Source organism: Dendropsophus ebraccatus, chromosome 3 (genome assembly GCF_027789765.1).
Source record: "Dendropsophus ebraccatus isolate aDenEbr1 chromosome 3, aDenEbr1.pat, whole genome shotgun sequence".
In the NCBI taxonomy this organism is placed as follows: Eukaryota; Metazoa; Chordata; class Amphibia; order Anura; family Hylidae; genus Dendropsophus; species Dendropsophus ebraccatus.
This window is the reverse complement of record NC_091456.1, coordinates 101,995,951-102,015,443: the sequence shown is the minus strand read 5'-3', so window position 1 is coordinate 102,015,443 and position 19,493 is coordinate 101,995,951. Positions and strand designations below refer to the sequence as shown.

General features: G+C 46.3%; 1 protein-coding gene across 1 annotated transcript in view; it reads right to left on the bottom strand.

Annotated features, from left to right (window-relative positions):
• Nucleotides 1-19,493, bottom strand: part of FSTL3 (follistatin like 3) — a 94,375-nt gene that overhangs the window by 29,969 nt on the left and 44,913 nt on the right. The window lies entirely within an intron of this gene.

Sequence of the window (19,493 nt, the reverse complement as noted above, 5' to 3'; positions counted from 1 at the left end):
GCCCTTTCATCAGCATTGCCTGAAAGATCATAAAAGAGCTTGGTAATACTCTTGAAAGTGTTTGGCTACATCATCAATGTCAACAACTGTCCCCAACATAAAGTATTTAAACTTACAACGTTGATAGGCTTTGGCAGTATGGATATTAAGTAGGTCTTTCAGTTCCTTTCTAACTGAGGTAAGGTCTTAGAGATATGAGTCTGCTTTTGTCCGTTTGTGTAACAGCTCGAGTGCAGAGATCTGTTCCAGAACACAGTGCAAGCGCTTTTTCTGTTCTTTTTTGACACAAGTACCTAATGAGTTTGCCCCAATAATTAATAGTTTTTATTGGTTTTAATCATAATAAAATGAAAAGTACTGCCATTAACAGAAATAGCTTAACAAAAGTGTAAAACACAAAATTAAGTGCACAACAAGCACAACAAATTATCCATTTGCAGATCATTCACCTGCAGCTGGTCGTCTGAACAATAATCCATAAACAATAATCTAAACCGCCTTATGCCCCCTAGTTGCGGGATACCCTTCTTAGTGGGTAATATGAGCCCCAGTAATCGGTTATCTGGGTGTAGTATACTTCTGAGGTTTCCCAGTCGTCCTGCGCAGTAGGATACGTAGACCTTTTCACGGTAGCTTTGTCTTTCTGGGGTCAGTTCCTCTTGCTTCAGGTAACTGTCCTGCATGTTTTAGAGAGGTTCCTTGTGTGGGCAAGGGTTTTCCTAGATGGCTTCTCTCCTCCTTTTGTAGCTTAGCACTGACTAAGTAAGTTCCATCCATCATATCACATTGTATTGCTGCGTTATTAATAGTAGTGGCGCTGGATGCACACATACATATTTATTATTACTATTATTACTTGGAGGGAATGGGTCCATCTCCAGATTGCATCCATTACCAGCGAGCTACAACACGCCAAACATTTAGCGCTGTATCTACAATACTATTATTAGTATAGAACGTTTTACTGCATAGTTACTTTAGTTACTTGCATAGACAATAAAATCTTTAGTTACTATCTTTGGTCTCTGTCAAGGGTCCTTGCCAAAGCCAGGCCTTGGCTTAACTTCTGCAGAGGCTGGTTTATTTTGCTTTCTCTCGCACTGAATACTAAAGCTAAACCCTCCTGTGAGTTGTGGGGCTGAGTGTGTGTGTGAAAGAAAGAAGAAGAGATAGGATAGAAGAGAACCAACAACTGGCATATAGCATATGACACATGGTACAAACAATTTAACCTTTCCACTCCTTCAGCTGCAATAGGTTAATCAGAACAGTAGTAACACCTAGTGGGGAAAACACAATACTAAATCTCCCACTTGTGTGAACTTGGGGGAGTGACTTATTAAGGTGCCTTAGACAGCACCAGTGGTGGAACACCACACGTAATAATTATTGTTCAATTATCCTTACCGGGGCTACATGTATTTTTAACCGTGATATTGATTTAGATCAATATTGCCCAGCCCTACCCTAAGGTTATGTTCACACACCATAAAAAATTTAAAAGTTTATGGCTATGTTCACACATAGTATTTCTATCAGTCTCTTGGTTTGTCTTTTTTCAACCAAAATCAGGAAAACTGACAGGGCAAAATTATAGTGGAAAGATTTGCACTGTTTTCAATCCACTCATGGTTTGTTTGAAAAAATGACAGAAATACTGGGGGAAATTTATCAAACATGGTGTAAAGTGAAACTGGCTAAGTTGCCCCTAGCAACCAATAAGATTCCACCTTTCATTCCTACAGACTCTTTGGAAAATGAAAGGTGGAATCTGATTGGTTGCTAGGGTCAAATAAGCCAATTTCCCTCTACACCATGTTTGATAAATCTCCCCCAGTGACTATGTGTAAACAGCCTATGGAGTGAAGGGGAAATAAAAATAACTAAACTAAAATATTGTGGCTGCATGAGGCTGTGTTTTCACATCTGCGTTTTTATTGCGTTTTTCCTGAGTTTCTTTGTTTACATATTCCGAAGCTAAACTGTCTGTCTGGGCTGCAGTGTGATCAGCACTGCCAGGCACGTCAGATTGTTTATATTAAAGAAAGACTGTTTTGCCAGCTGCTGCTTATTTTTTTATTCAATGCGTTTTGCAATTCTCAAACGCAAATGTGGAAACAGCTTGTGGCTCCGTTCACACAATGATTTTCTACTGCCGTTACTTGATACTCAAAATAATGGCTGTTGTTTTGAGACCCAAACAACGGCCGTGATTCAGCATGTTTCAATGGCTGTCACTGCAATTACAGCCGTGTGTCTTAAATTTAAATGTCCATTGAATTTAATAAAAAGGACAGTGAAAGGACGGTCGGAAAAAGGGAGGGATGAGCACGGATATGTATTAGCTCGGCAGCAAAGGGTTAAGTTGACAGGGGTTACATTCTCGCAGTGGAATGAAAATCTGCTTTGAGAATACAGAGTCATAGGGACACTTTATGACACTATGACACATAGGGACACCATATGACACTAGAGAGCATCGCAGAAGCAGATTTCACTGCGTGAAATTCGCTGCAATGTGGTATGTGTGAAGCAACCCTAAGTGTGAACAGCATTGTTTAATCTCTGATGTGATTGTGTTTAAAATTAGCCAATCACATTAAAGAGTCACTGTCGTTAAAAATTTTTTTGCAGAAATCAATAGTCCAGGCGATTTTAAGAAACTTTGTAATTGGGTTTATTAGCCAAATATGCCATTATCTGCATGTAAAAAGCCTTTTCCCAGGCCCCCCCTCCTCTCCTTTCTGTCATCCACTCCTCAGAATCAGGAAATCTCAACTGTTTTTTTCATCAGTCGGATCTGTCTGGTCTATGAAGAGGGGAGGGGGAAGGAGCGAGATTAGCCGGCAGCTGAGAGCTAACAACAAAGGATTAGTCAGCGGGGGAGCTATTCAGAGCCCTAATTAGAGGTCAGAGAGGTCAGTGGAGAGAGGTCAGTGGTGACTGTCAGAGGAGAGAGCCTGCAATGTGAATGTAAATTAACTCTTTGTTGTCCTGTTTTGCTGCTTTTACTTTGTCTCTCCACAGGAAAACCATGAAGACAGGGGGGGGAGAGCTTTAAACTGCTTTTTCATGATAAAAATTCATTTTTCGGATAATAAACCCAATTACAAAGTTTCTTAAAATCGTCTGGACTATTGATTTATGCAATAAAAATTTTAACGACAGTGACACTTAACCTCTTAAGGACCCATGACGTACCGGTACGTCATGGATCACTGTCACTTAAGGACCCATGACGTACCGGTACGCGGGTCCTTTAAGAGGGCGCCGCAGCTAGGTAGCTGAGGGGTCCAGAGCAGGTATTTGGCCATACTCACCGGTTCCCGGGGTCCCGATCGGTGTCTTCCGGGTTCTGTGACGTCATCTTCTTCCGTTCGGGTCTTCTGCCTTTTCCGTCAGCCCCTCGGATGTCTTCGACTTTTTTCGGCGCTCTGCTGCCCTCTAGCGGCTGAAAAGTGTAATACACTTATCAGCAGCTAGAGGGATGTTCAGCATGTAGTAAATGTTTTTTTTTTCAAATTTTTTTTTTGTATTTTCCGCAGCCTTACGCCGCTGAGTGTTGATCTGCATCGCACGTAAGTGCGCTGCTAATCAGCAACTCCTCCTTTTTGGCGTAGGGTGTTTTTTTCTATATCCTACTGCAACGGTCTGCTGATAAGTGCCGCACATAACACCATTTTTGGTGTAGGTTTTTTTTTTATACTGAATGTAAAAAAAAACCCGCAATAAACACTACATTACACTACACTACATTGAATAAAGTTTTACACTACACCACTACATACCCCATATACCAATCCCTATATAAAAATGGCCCCCAGGGCGTTTTCGGTGTCGGACGCATACGCTATTATTGCCTCCGACACCGAAACCGCCAGTGAGGATGAATGGGGGGATCCTTCTTTCCTCCATTCATCCTCATCATCCAGACACGTGTCTGAGGGTAGCGTAGCGTACGCTGCCCCCCAGACATGTCTTTTCCGCTAGTACCGTCCCAATAAGAGATGACGGTATGGCTTAAAATTCTACAAACTCTGTGAGAGTACCTCAGGGTACACTTACAGATATTATGGCTGGGTTCACACTATGTATATTTGAGGCTGTATTTGGTCCTCATGTCAGGTCCTCATAGCAACCAAAACCAGTAGTGGATTGAAAACACAGAAAGGCTCTGTCCACACAATGTTGAAATTAAGTGGATGGCCGCAATATAACGGTAAATAACTTCCATTATTTCAATACAACAGCCGTTGTTTTAAAATAACAGCACATATTTGCCATTAAATGACGGCCAACCACTCAATTACAACATTATGTGAACAGATCCTTTCTGTTCTTTTAATCCACTCCTTGTTTTGGTTGCTATACAGCCTCAAACATACAGCCTCAAATATACGTAGTGTTAACATAGCTTTAGGGTACGTGAACACTGCAGAATGGCGAAGGATAACCCTTTGTGCATTCCGCAGCTGGCACCCGCCGGCGGACTGATGCAGGCGTGTGTCTCCACCCATGTCATAGACTCCATACTATGCACGGGCGGATTCCATCGTCCGTCCAAAGAATGAACACATTGGATGGAGAGCGGAATCCACCCCTGCATTAAAATGGAGTCTATGACACGGACGGAGACGCGCGCCCGCATCAGTCCGCCGGTGGGTGCCAGCTGCGGAAGGCACAAAGGGTTATTCTTCTCCATTCCGCAGTGTGCACGTACCCTTACAGTGTATGAAGAAAGGGACACCCGAGTCCTGCCCCCAGATGCGCCCCCCCCCCTCCTCCGAGTTAGTGGGAAGATCGTTCGGGAACTGATCTTCCCACTGCTGGATAAAGGTTACCACCCGTACAGGGATAACTTTTATACCAGCACCCCCTTTTCCGGTCCCTCGCTGCCCGAGCTACTGTAGCTTGCGCAGCGAAAATATCAGAAGCAGTAATAAAGCCCTAATATTTCAGGTGATTCCAGGTGATGTCCCCCACACTGGAAAACAGGAGACCCCAGAAGAAGTGCAGAGTGTGGCGTAACAGGGGGATCAGGAAGGACACCATTTTCCAGTGTGACGCCTATCCTGATCACCCCGGCCTCTGCATACTGGATCGCTTCAAGGCGTACCACACGTCATTGGAGTTCTACATTTTCTAAATTCTGTCCCTTATTCCTATTTCAGGGGTCACGTTGATCCAGGTTGATCCACGTTGAATTCTGATTGCCATTATGGAGTCGGGAAGGAATTTTTTCCCAGTGATGAGGCTACTGTCGTCTGCCTTACAAGGGTTTTATTTGCCTTCCTCTGGATCAACACAGGTTGAATTTGATGGACACCTGTCATTTTCAACCTTATAAACTAATAATTGGCCTAACACCCCCAAATAAATTAAAATTGTCCCTTTTCCCCAGCTAAATAGATATGGCCACCATTCCCATTGCTACCAGGACATTAGAAACCCCCACAAGTGACCCCATTCTGGAAACTACACCCCATAAGGAATCTAACAAGGGGGCAGCGGGGATAAGGCCCCCTGGTGACGGCCACATTTGGGCCGTGAAAATGAAAAAAATTGTATTTTTTATTTTCACAGCACATGTTCTACATATGTGCCTGTTACCAGTGGGGTCCATATGCTCACTGGACCCCTTGTTAGATTTCTTATTGGGTGTAATTTCCAGAATGGGGTCACTTGTGGGGGGTTTCTACTGTCCTGGCAGCACAGGAGCTTTGTAATTGCGACATGGCCTCCATCCTCCATTCCAGCCTCTAAATGGCGCTCTGTCCTTTTGCTGGCTTGCCCTGTGCCCATATGGCACATTATGTCCACATGTGGGGTATTTTCGTACTCAGGGGAATCTACCCTACACGCTTTGCGTTTATTTTCTTTTTTAACCCCTTGTGGAAATGGAAAAAAATCAAGGCTAGACCAACATTTAGTGTAATTTTTTTTTTAATTTTTACTCTAAATCATTGATCTTGTCTTGATTTTTTCATTTTCACAAGGGGCTAAAAGATTTAAAAAAAACCACAAAATGTGTAGAGCAATTTCCCCCGAGTACGGAAAAACCCCACATGTGGACATAAAGCGCCATGCGGGTGCAGGGTAAGCCTCCAAAGGGAAGGAGCGCCATTTGGTTTTTTGAGGCTGGATTGGATTTCGAGGGGGCATGTTGCATTTAAAAGCCCCTGTGTTGCCAAGACAGTTGAAACCCCCCACAAGTGACCCCATTATGGAAACTACAACCCTCAAGGAATGTAACAAGGGGTGCAGTGAGCATATGGACCCCACTGGTGACGGGCACAAATGTGGAACAATGTGGCGTGAAAATGAAATATTACATTTTTTACACTATAATGTTAGTCTAGCCTTCAATTTATCATTTTCACAAGGGGTTAAAAGAGAAAAAAAAACACTAAATGTGTAGAGCAATTTCCCCCAAGTCCATAAATACCCCACATGTGGACATAAAGCGCCATGTGGGTGCAGGGCAAGCCTCCAAAGGGAAGGAGTGCCATTTGGATTTTGGAGGTTGGATTTGGCTAGAATGGATGATGAACGCCATGTCGCATTTACAGAGCCATCGTGCTGCCAACACAGTGGAAACCCCCCACAAGTGACCCCATTCTGGAAACTACACCCCTCAAGGAATCTAACAAGGGGTGCAATGAGGATATGGACCCCTTGATGACTGGCACATTTGTGCCGTGAAAGTGAAAAAATGAAAATTTTCACTTTCACGTCACATTTTTCCACATTTGTGCTCGTCACCAGTGGGGTCCATATGCTTACTGCACCCCTTGTTAGATTCCTTAAGGGGTGTAGTTTCCAGAATGGGGTCACTTGTGGGTGGTTTCCAGTGTTTTGGCAGCACGAGGGCTCTGTAAATGCGACGTTGCCCTTGAAATCCATTCCAGTGAAATCCAGCTTCCAAAAGCCAATTGGCGCTCCTTCCCCTTGGAGGCTCGTCCTGCGCCTGCTTGGCACTTTATGTCCACATGTGGGGTATTTCCGTACTCGGGAGAAACTGCGCTACATGTTTTGTGTTTTTTTTTCCTTTTATCCCTTTGTGAAAATGAAAAATTGAAGGCTAGAATAACGTTTAAGTGTAAAAAATACTTTTTTCCCGCCATATTTTTTGGAAAATCTGTGAAGCACCTGTGGGGTCCAGATGCTCACCGCACCCCTTGTTACATTCCTTGAGGGGTGTAGTTTTCTAAATGGTGTCCCTTTAGGGGTGTTTTTTAGGTTTTGGCACCCCAGAGCCTCTGCCAACCTGAAGTGGTACAGTCAGAAATGACCAAATATAACGGAGCCATTGAAATACTCTAGGCGCTCCTTTGTATCTGAGGCTTGTGGTTCCGTCAAACAATACATTAGGGCCACATATGGGGTATTTCTATAAAGTGCAGAAACGGGGCAATAAATATTGGGGTGCACTTCTCTGGTAGTATGTTTATAATTATGAAAAATATTGGATTACAATAAAATCTCTGCACAGAAAATTAAAATTTTCAAATTTCTTACACACTTAGCTTTTATTTCTGTGACTCCTCTAAAGGGTTAAAAAACTTTCTGGATGTGCTTTTGCAGAGTTTTGGGGGTGCAGTTTCTGAAATGGGGTGCTTTGTGGGGCTTTATAACATACAGTCCCCTCAAATACACTTTAAACCTGAACAGGTTCCTAAAAATATCTGATTTTGAAATGTTACTGAAAATTTGGAAATTTGCTGCTAATGTTTTACGCTTTCTATTGTCGCTTTCTATTGTCTAAAAAAAATGAAATATAGTTTAATAAATGCCGCCAACATAAAGTAGACAGGTTGCTAATGCTATTTAATATATAATTTATGTGGTATAACCATTTTCTGTATAAGCAGAAAAGTTTTAAAGTTGGAAAAATCCATTTTTTCACAATTTTAACGTTATTTTGGCTTTTTTCCATAAAGATTCGTTATAAGTATCGACTCCAATTTACAAGAAATGTAAAGTACCATATGTCACGAGAAAACAATCTCAGGTAGGTAAAAGCATCCCGAAGTTATTAATGAATAAAGTGACACTGGTCATATTCATAAAATTTGCTCCGGTCCTTAAGGCCATTTCAGACCCGGTCCTTAAGGGGTTAAAGGCTATGTTCACGCTAGGTAAAAAAAAAAAAAAAAAAAAGACATCTGCTTTTTCTTTTTTTAAAATCACATACATTTTTTTTTTTTATACATTCTTTATTTTTTAACATTTTTCATTGTAGAAGCATACAGAATAAAAAAGGTAATAGTCCAAAAAACAGGGAGTACAATACTCTTAATGAAACAAGTAGAGAAACATAGTAACCAGAATATAGCCAGAGGTTAGCCATCCGTATCATGATATTCTAATATATGAGTTGATTCATGGAGAAGGAATATATATATATAACCGGGACGTCCCCCATTATTACCGCATTTTTATTGACCTTCATGGATTGATTGATGGAATGCATTAAACGTTATTTATGCATACGTCAAAATAATGATGACAGCATTCACGGACGTCTTTAAACAACGGACATTATTTTTTGCTTGTTAAATGGGTAGTGTGGCGGGGGGGGGGGGGGGTCGTGGCCGGAAGGAGATGTGAGCAGACGCAGGCACTGAGAGCTCCGGTCTGCACTGCCTTGTTATAGCGGTTTACGGCCACAAAAGAAGACCTAACCGGCTAGAAATGAGTAAGAAGGGACCCAGGAAGGGGGGCAACAAGACCACCTGTTTGACTAGTCCCTCGGTAGGCTCTATGGACACATATTTGCACTCACAGCCGGGATCCAAGATGGCGCCGACGCCATTACAGAGAGCACGCAGAGCTTCAGAACCGGGCTCTCCCTCCTCCTTGGTGCAGCAGCTCCTCCAGGTGAGACCGCTGGGCCCCGATTTACCCCATACTTCACCCTGGGGGTTCCCTATATGCCGCAGAGACTACAGGGGACAGTGCTCTCCGCCCGAAGCCCCCCTCCCCCTTTGAACCGCTGGGGCACGGAGATGGCGGCACTATACATCCCACAGGGGCTAGGACTGGCATCTCGCCTCAGAGATTAGAGGTGGCCCCGGGAGCTGGCGAGGGAGCCCAGAGTACAGGGATCACACCCCAACCAATGCCTCAACGACTCCACACAAAGAATAACCCTGAAGCTGCTACAACTGCTTCAGTGCCTCATGGCTTAGGGTCACATAAAACCACCACTCTGCGTCTCTCCCAGCATTCCAGAGCTGAAGGGACAGGTGAAGATGAAGGGGGAGATTGGTGGTCCTCGCAATCCACGATCTCCGACAGAGATGAGCAGGTACACATGACAGCTACCCCCTGGTCTCACCTTCTGCATAATTTACCAACAAAAGAGGACTTTCGCTCCCTCATTGTTGAAGTACGAGAAACGTTCAAGATAGAAATTGCGGCTGTCCGCCAGGACTTACAGTCCATGCAACAACGTATTGAGATAGTTGAAGATGAGCATGACCATACTCGTCAGTATATCAGTGACCTCCACTCTACAATCTCTGCGCAACAGGCTGCTATGGGTGATTACCAGCGTCATCTAGAGGACTTGGATAATAGGGGGCGTAGACATAACGTACGCATACGGGGCCTTCCCGAGGCTACAAGGGATGTGGATCGTTGGGGTTTTCCCTTTAGTTTGACAGCGAGAAGAGATGGGCAGTCGGCCACCCTGAGAACAGCAGATGACTTGGAAAAATTTTGTGACATTGATATTTCGCCCCCTCGCCTGGTGAACTGGGAATTGATCCCTCCTCCTCCACCCCCTCCACTTGTGTGAACCGGAGGAAACGCCCTGCTCTACGATCATCGCCAACCCAAGATGGGCCCTCGGGGCAGTCCCGACCAAGATGACTCGCCTGCCCATCGTTACATGGTCTTCCTGCTAGATCCACTGCGATGGATCCCACCTGATTCTTTCCTGTTAGGTCTTATCTTCTTGCATATCGCTTTAGTTACTAAATTTATATTTAAGCAGTGTTAGCACCTGGAGCATTAGCCCGATAGTTATATATGTCTTTTGTTGATCGGTCCTCCCCCCGGACCGATTTTTGGATATTTTTTCTACTTAACATATGCTCTACTCTCCTTTTGACCGCTTCCCCCACTGTTCCGTTGGGGACGGGTGTATCTTTGCTCCTGGGTTTCTCCTTGAGCTTGAGGAAATTTTTGATGTTTTTTTCATTTGGGCCCAGCTTTCCCCAACGGACGCTGAGGGTGTGCAGGCCTCTCCCTCGGCTTCAACGTTGGTTTTGTTTGTTTCTTTGGGTGTTGTTCTGTTGTACCTTGTTTGTTCCCCTGTCTTATCCGTGGTGTTTCCCCCCTCTTGTTTCCACAGGTTCCCCTCAGTAAGCTCGTGTCGGTCCCTGGGAGGGACGATGGTTCCACTCGGTCTTCTATAGACGAGGACCTTCTATGGGTCGGGGCTCGCTGGGACCCTGATCTGTTTATATCATTGCTCTGTTCCACAGGGCTCAGGTACCTGATTATCGGCTTAGCCTCTAATAGTTTACATCATGGTGCGCCTAGTTAGTATTAATGTAAAGGGCCTCAACTCTGACTTGAAGAGGAGGCTCCTTTTGAAGGAACTAGTGAATTTGCACGCTGATATTGCTTTTATCCAAGAAACGCACCATGATCATTCCTGCACCTTTAAATTTGCACACTTTAAGTATCCCACAGTTTATTCTGCCCCGAAAGACAAGAAACGGGCAGGTGTGGCCATACATTTTGGTACCAACTGTCCCTTTCAGCTTGCTACTAGTAAAGGGGACCCACTTGGCCGCTATATCATTCTGACAGGTTCCCTGGAAGGTGTTCCGGTTACCCTGTGTAACCTTTATTCACCCAACGATGGGCAAACGAGGTTCCTCACGAAGGTACTCGCCAAATTAGCTCGCCTCCCCCCAGCATTGTTACTGGTGGGAGGGGACTTTAACATGATACCATCGGAAGTATGGGATAGACACACTGTCTCCTCGTCCTCCCCCTCCCGAGCTACGGTCCAGTTATCCTCGGCTTTCCGTAGGCTGATCAGACAACACCAATTGTATGATCTATGGCATGTAGGTCATCCTATGGAAAAGACCTTTTCATTCTACTCCCACCCACACTCCACGCACACGCGTATTGACCTCTTCCTCGGTAATGTTTTAGGGCTGCGGGCCACATCCCGGTCAGAGATCCATGCCATCACTTGGTCGGACCATGCCCCAGTATCCCTGAACCTAGTTCTGTCATCAAACTCCCACAGAGTGTGCCATTGGCGACTCAATGAGGGTTTACTGAGGCATCTTTCGCACAGGGAACACTTAGCCTCAGGGCTTCGAGAATATTTTCAGTTGAATGCAGGTAGCGTCAGTTCGGTAGCCACGCTGTGGGAGGCCCATAAGTCAGTGTTCAGGGGTAACTGTATTTCTCTTTCCTCCCGCGTTAAGAAGGACACTCAAGCATGTACTGCTGATCTGACCCAACTGTTGCGTTAGAAAGAAGGCAACATAGTACGTAGACCTTCTATTCCCCTGCTTAGAGCCATAGTGGCGATCCGAAATGAACTGAAAGATTTGGCAATATCCCAGGCTAGTCGTCTTCTTACCTTCACAAAACATAAATATTACGACAATGCTAATAAAGCCCACACGCTGCTGGCTTCTCAACTGCGTGACCAAAATGTCAAGAACACACCGTACGCTATGAAAGATAAACAGGGTTACCTGCACTATGACCCCTCGGGTATTGCCAATATTTTCTCGGACTACTACTCCTCTTTATACTCTCTTCCTGACACTCTCCCCTCTGATCCTGGTGTGCGAGATGATCTCCTTAAATCCTACCTGGATTCTTGTGGTTTGCCCAAACTGTCTGCTTCTGATTTAGAGTCCCTTAATGCACCCATCACCGCAGAAGAGTTAGGGGAAGTACTTCAAGGTCTTCCATCTGGAAAATCCCCTGGAACAGATGGTTTGCCCTATGCTTATTACAAAACGTTCTCTGCCATTCTGCAACCTCATATGCTTTCTCTTTTTAATTCTTTTCTTAGTGGCGATGAACAAGTACCTTCTGCGATGTTGAGTTCATTTATAACGGTCATTCCAAAACAAGGCAAGGATCCCTCAGACCCAGCCAGTTACAGGCCTATCTCTCTGCTTAACGCGGATTTAAAAATATTCACAAAGGTCCTTGGGGATGCTCCTGCCAGCTCTGATACACGCCGATCAGGTGGGGTTTGTGTTGAACCAGCAGGCCGGTGATAACACAAAGCGGACTATTGACCGGATTGAGGTCATGAACAGAACTCATACTTCAGGTCTTCGCCTGAGTTTGGATGCAGAAAAGGCCTTCGACAGGCTGGGATGGCCTTTTTTGTTTGCGGCCCTACAATCATATGGCATTTCGGGGCCTTTTCTGCATGCAATCCGAGCACTCTACTCGACCCCCACGGCCCGAGTTAAGCTACCTCATGCCACCTCTAGCCCCATAAATATTTACAATGGGACTCGGCAGGGGTGTCCCCTTTCCCCGCTCCTTTTTGTTTTAAGTATAGAGCCCTTGGCGGCTCGGATCCGCATTTCTCCGGATATACAAGGAGTGTTGGTTAGGGACAGAGAGTTTAAACTGTCATTGTTTGCGGACAATATCTTGCTTACCCTCCGTAATCCGCGGCTCTCGCTCCCTAACCTCCACTCCATACTGGATGAATACGGTACCCTATCGGGCTATAGGGTTAATTCGCATAAAACAGAAGCCCTCCCCGTGAATTTGCCGGCCCCTCTAGTGCAATCCCTCCAGGGATCGTACCCCTATAGTTGGGTGAGTGTTAGTTTGAAATACCTGGGCACTAATATAACTCAGTCATACCGGACCCTTTACAAGCATAACTTCCCCCACTTTTTTCAAGAGGTTTCATCTCAACTAACCAAATGGTCTACCCTGCCCCTTTCGCTGATGGGGCGGATCGCTGCGATTAAAATAAATGTCCTCCCCCGGTTCTTGTATTTTCTGGAAACTCTCCCGATCCCTGTCTCCGCTACTGTGTTGCGTCTATTCCAGGGGACTCTGTTGCACTTCATTTGGGGTGGTGGGCGTCACAGGATAGCTAAAACGGTCCTGTGTGCCGGGCGGTCCCATGGTGGTCTCGCAGTCCCAAATGTCTATTATTATTACTTAGCGGTCCATTTGAGACGGATTGCCTCGTGGACAACCTTATCAGCCTATAATAAGTGGACGGAGATCGAGAAGCTGTGGTTAGCCCCCATCCACCCCTGTGAGTTGATATGGTCCCCCTCCATTTCGGGTACCGTAGACTGGCTCCTGGGCCCGATGAAACACACTAGGGAGATATGGATGACAAGTGATCAGCGTTTCTTCCTTAAAGCGCGCCCTTCTTTGCTTACTCCATTCTTGTACACTGATCTATTGCCCCATAGCTATAATAGAGAGACTATACTTCCTTGGCAGGCTGCCAAGTTATTCCAGTTTGCAGACATTGTCTGTCCCATTAAGAGGCAGGTTCTGCCCTTTCAAGCTCTCAGGGAGCGATTTAAATTATCTCTGAGCGCGTCCGCCTATCATGAATATATATCATTCTTTGCTTCAGAAATAACAGCTAATGGACCCTTCCCGAAACCCACGGCGTTCGAGCTACTTTGTAAGGCATCCTCGTCCACGAAAGGTCTAATCACCGAAATCTACTCTATCCTGAACGCTCCTTCAGGTGACACTCCTGTCTGTCATCCATATATGGCCAAGTGGGAACGGTTCCTACGTAGACCCATCCCCCCAAATCTATGGCAGGTGATCTGGACACAGGCGGCCAAATCATCCTCGTGTGTATCATATAGAGAGAATCAATACAAAATACTCCTGCACTGGTACCATACCCCCGATCTCCTGCACCGATTCTTTCCTTAGATCCCTTCCCAATGCTGGCGGTGCCTCACAGAGGAGGGTACCCTCCCACACATTTTTTGGGAGTGCGTTGCTTTGAAGCCGTATTGGTTGGGGATTCAGGGTCTACTAGCTGAAATTTTTCACATGACTATCCCCTTAGATCCTCTGATTTACCTGCTGAATGTACCCCCTAAAACTCTACGTAAGCCGACTTCCCGTCTCCTATTGCACATACTTACGGCAGCCAAATGTTTACTTGCAAAATATTGGAAACAGACCTTGATCCCGTCAGCGATAGAACTTATTAATAGGGTGCAGGAGATCAGAAGGTGTGAATACCTGTCTGCATCTAATGAAGACCGAGTGGAAAACTTTAATAAGATCTGGGCCTTATGGGACACATATTACGAGTTGTTCCATGCTTCGTCACGGCCATCTACCTGATTACCTAGTTCTCCCCCTCCTTCCCCCCCCCCCCCCCCCCCCCCCCCCGGTGTCCTTGTCTTGTCCGTGTCCATGTTTTTGTTGGTTATGTGTTACGACTGGATCTCTTCCTAATTTTCCTTTTTATACTGTGTAGGAAAGTTTTCTTTCCCTAAGAATGAGGCAATGGCTGTCTGTGGAAGGTCACCTTAGATCTCTTTGTACATTTGTTCCGGTACTGCTCTTTAATTTTGTAACTTCATACTTGCGTCCGTTGCAGGGTACCTAATTGACTGTTTATTGCATAGTATCCTGCCTCTTGTGTGTGATATTCTATGTGGTTTTGTTTATGCAAAAGAAAAACTTATAAATAAACAATTTATTTAAAAAAAAATGGGTAGTGTGGCGCTGACTTTTTTTTTAAAACCTAGCAACCCATGACAAACTTATATAACTTTGTCATGTTGTGCTATTACCTTTCTTGCCAGCATCCATGGTGTCCAAGTTGTCCTGTTCAATCCATTAGTCTAAATCTTTTTTAATTGAGTTGACACATTGGCCCAGCAGCCACATTGTGACAATGTGTCAGCCGGACGATTGGCCAGACAGGCAAGAGAGCAGGTGAGAGGCAGCTGAGCAGACAGGGGGGCAGACGAGGGGCCAGCTGAGCAGACAGATGGGCAGGCGACTGGCTGGCTGAGCAGGTGGACAGGGTGAATGGGCAAGAGGGTGAGTAAGTGGGCAGGAACAAGATGATGGGGCCTAATTTAACACACGGCTTACGAATACGCCGGTCTTGATAAATCCACCCCGATGAGTTAAGTGCACCCACTAAGTTTGGAAGGTGGATGCTGTGTTCCCTGATGTCAGCGAATTGGTATAGCACGCTATAAGTTAAGTGCGCCTACTAAGGTTAGAAGGTGGATGTTAAATTCACTGATCCCAGGGAACTGGTTTAACACACTATGGGGGAGATTTATCAAACTGGTGTAAAGTATTAGAATTGTCTTAGTTGCCCCAAGCAACCAATAAGATTCCACCTTTCATTCCTCACAAATTCTTTGAAAAATGAAAGGTGGAATCTGACTGGTTGCTAGGGGCAGCCAAGACAATTCTACTTTACACTAGTTTGAAAACCAAAAAAGAAAAAAATGCAATACCAAGATGTTCAAAAAATATTACCTTTTATTAAATATATTGCAAAAAACGAATTTCTGTAACACATGTAATATGAGCTGGAGCTAATACAAATCCCCAATGTAGGGGGTGAGTGGTGAGGTGGACTAATATACTAAGGACATGTATGGGTAATGTGCAATAATTTTATGATGGTATTTATTTTCTGATTATCCACTGAGAGTTATAGTTTGATCTGTGTTATGCCCGTATTATGTTATGTAATCTACTCCTATTCACCCTACATTGGGGATTTGTATTAGCTCCAGCTCGTATTACATGTATTTTAAAGAAATTCGTTTTTTGCAATATATTTTTTAAAAGGTAATATTTTTTGTACATCTTGGTCTTGCATTTTTCTCTTTTTTGGTTTTTGTTTATGAATTTTGTATGCACAGAGACCACATACATTAGAGCCTGATATAGGAGTTTACACCAGTTTGATAAATGTCCCCCTATGAGTTTACTGCGCCCAGTGAATCAATAATATAGAATTTGTCTTCACTGGTCCCAGTAACTTCGTATAATGCACAACAGGCACCCAGTTACTTGGAAAACTGGATGCTGGCTTGACAGCTCCCACAGAAAATCACTGACAATCCACCCTCCTATCCTCTCGTCTCGGTCCCTATATCTCACTATTGCTCTTCCTGCTCTGCTATAACTGCCTGCTGCAATCCTGCTCTCCACTGCGCACACAGCCTATATAGAAGGTGATGACATCACAGTGGGGTTTGTAGGTGATTGGACGGACGCACGGAATTATGGATAGCCAAAAGACAGTACTGTAAGCTTACATGTGCGGCAGCCATGTTTAGCTAAATTAAACGCTAGGAATTAACTTCGCAAAACGAAGCCAATTGATAGCATGCTTTGCAGCGAATTTTGCTTCGCTCATCTCTATAACCAAAGGGAATATTTATCTCAGTGCTACAGGGCCGTCTTACCCATTGGGCATGGTAGGCCCGGGGGCCCTTGCGTCCTAGGGGGCCCCTCCCTGCTGTCACAGCTGGCAGGGGCCCCCTAGGACGCAAAGGTCCCCGGGCAGCTGCCTACCATGCCCAATGGGTAAGACGGCACTGCGCCCCCCCCCCCCTTCTCTCTATCTTGCGACCGCAAGCACTTTCTTGCTTGTGGTCGCAAGAGGAAATTTGGCCCCCGGCTGATGCGTCGCTCCTTGGGGGATTCCCAGGGAGCGCACGCATCAGGAACCTCACTGTGCGTCGCTGGGACTTTCTGTACCGGAAGTCCCGGCCCGGGCGCGCACTGAGCTTCTGGATGTGTGCGCTCCCTGAGAATCCCCCAGGGAGCGACGCATCAGCCAGGGGCAGAAGAGGAGAAGAGGCATCGACAAGGGAGCGCTTGTTAGGTGAGTTGTGTGTTTGGTTTTTTTTATCTGCTGTGCAGGGGAGCGATCTATAAGGGGGAATACGGGGGGGCCATCTATAGAGGGGGGGATACAGGGGGGAGCCATCTATAAGGGGGGAATACAGGGGGAGCCATCTATAAGTGGGGAATACAGGGGGAGCCATCTATAAGGGGGGGATACAGGGGGGAGCCATCTATAAGGGGGGAATACAGGGGGAGCCAAATGTAAGGGGGGAATACAGGGGGGAGCCATCTATACGGGGGGGATACAGGGGGGAGCCATCTATAAGGGGGGAATACAGGGGAAACCATCTGGGGGAGCCATCTATAAGGGGGGAATAAAGGGGGAGCCATCTATACAGGGGGGGTACAGGGGGGAGCCATCTATAAGGGAGGAATACAGGGGGGGCCATCTATAAGGGGGGAATACAGGGGGAGCCATCTATAACGGGGGAATGCAGGGGGAGCCATCTATAAGGGGGAATACAGGGGGAGCCATCTATAAGGGAAGAATACAGGGGGGAGCCATCTATAAGGGGGAAATACAGGGCAGGAGCCATCTATAGGGGGAGAATACAGGGGGGAGCCATCTATAAGGGGGGAATACAGGGGGGAGCCATCTATAAGGGGAGAATACAGGGGGGAGCCATCTATAAGGGGGGAATACAGGGGGAGCCATCTGTATGGGGGGGAATACAGGGGAAGCCATCTATAAGGGAGGGATAAAGGGGGAGCCATATATAAGGGGGGGGGGATACAAGGGGGAGCCATCTATAAGGGGGAGCCATCTATAAGGGGGAAATACAGGGGGAGCCATCTATAAGGGGGGGAAACAGGGGGAGCCATCTATAAGGGGGGATACAGGGGGAGCCATCTATAAGGGGGGAATACAGGGGGGGGGGCATCTATAAGGGGGGAATAAAGGGGGGAGCCATCTATAAGGGAAGAATACAGGGGGAGCCATCTATAAGGGGGGAATACAGGGGGGAGCCATCTATAAGGGGAGAATACAGGGGGAGCCATCTATAAGGGGGGAATACAGGGGGAGCCATCTGTACGGGGGGAATACAGGGAGCTATCTATAAGGGGGGAATATAGGGGAAGCCATCTATATGGGTGGATACAGGGGGAGCCATCTATAAGGGGGGTACAGGGGGAGCCATCTATACGGGGGGATACAGGGGGAGCAATCTATAACAGGGGAATGCAGGGGGAGCCATCTATAAGGGGGGGATACAAGGGGAGCCATCTATAAGGGGGTAATACAGGGGGAGCCGTCTATAAGGGGGTAATACAGGGGGGAGCCATCTATAAGGGGGTAATATAGGGGGGAGCCATCTATAAGGGGGGTAATAAAGGGGGGAGACATCTATAAGGGGGGTAATACAGGGGGGAGCCATCTATAAGGGGGTAATACAGGGGGAGCTATCTATAAGGGGGTAATATAGGGGGGAGCCATCTATAAGGGGGTAAAATAGGGGGAAGCCATCTATAAGGGGGTAATATAGGGGGGAGCTATCTATAAGGGGGTAATAAAGGGGGAGCCATCTATAAGGGGGTAATACAGGGGGGAGCCATCTATAAGGGGGGATACAGGGGGGAGCCATCTATACGGGGGGGATACAGGGGGAGCCATCTATAAGGGGGGGATACAAGGGGAGTCGTCTATAAGAGGGTAATACAGGGGGGAGCCATCTATAAGGGGGTAATACAGGGGGAGCCATCAGGGGGAGCCATCTATAAGGGGGGAATACAGGGGGAGCCATCTATACAGGGGGGGGATACAGGGGGGAGCCATCTGGGGACGCCATCTATAAGGGGGGAATACAGGGGGAGCCATCTATACGGGGGGGATACAGGGGGAGCCATCTATAACAGGGGAATGCAGGGAGAGCCATCTATAAGGGGGGGATACAAGGGGAGCCATCTATAAGGGGGTAATATAGGGGGGAGCCATCTATAAGGGGGGTAATAAAGGGGGGAGCCATCGATAAGGGGGTAATACAGGGGGGAGACATCTATAAGGGGGTTATACAGGGGGAGCTATCTATAAGGGGGTAATATAGGGGGGAGCCATCTATAAGGGGGTAATATAGGGGGAGCCATCTATAAGGGGGTAATATAGGGGGGAGCTATCTATAAGGGGGTAATAAAGGTGGGTGCCATCTATAAGGGGGTAATACAGGGGGAGCCATCTATAACAGGGGAATGCAGGGGGAGCCATTTATAAGGGGGGGATACCAGGGGAGCCATCTATAAGGGGGTAATACAGGGGGAGCCGTCTATAAGGGCGTAACACAGGGGGAGCTATCTATAAGGGGGTAATATAGGGGGCAGCCATCTTTAAGGGGGTAATATAGGGGGGAGCCATCTATAAGGGGGTAATATAGGGCGGCCATCATCTGAGCCAGACACCAGGAAGCTGTACAAAGCCTCATGCCAAACAAGTCCCAGGAGGATAAAAGAATGCGGAGTGTCCCCTGAAGATTGCCGCATGTGAAACGCGTAGGGATGTTGTTCTATCACGAGTGAGAGACTTCCAAGGGACTGCCTTGATGCACTAAAAGTAAAAAGGGAAGTACCTCACTGTTTACATTGTAATTACCAGTATTATT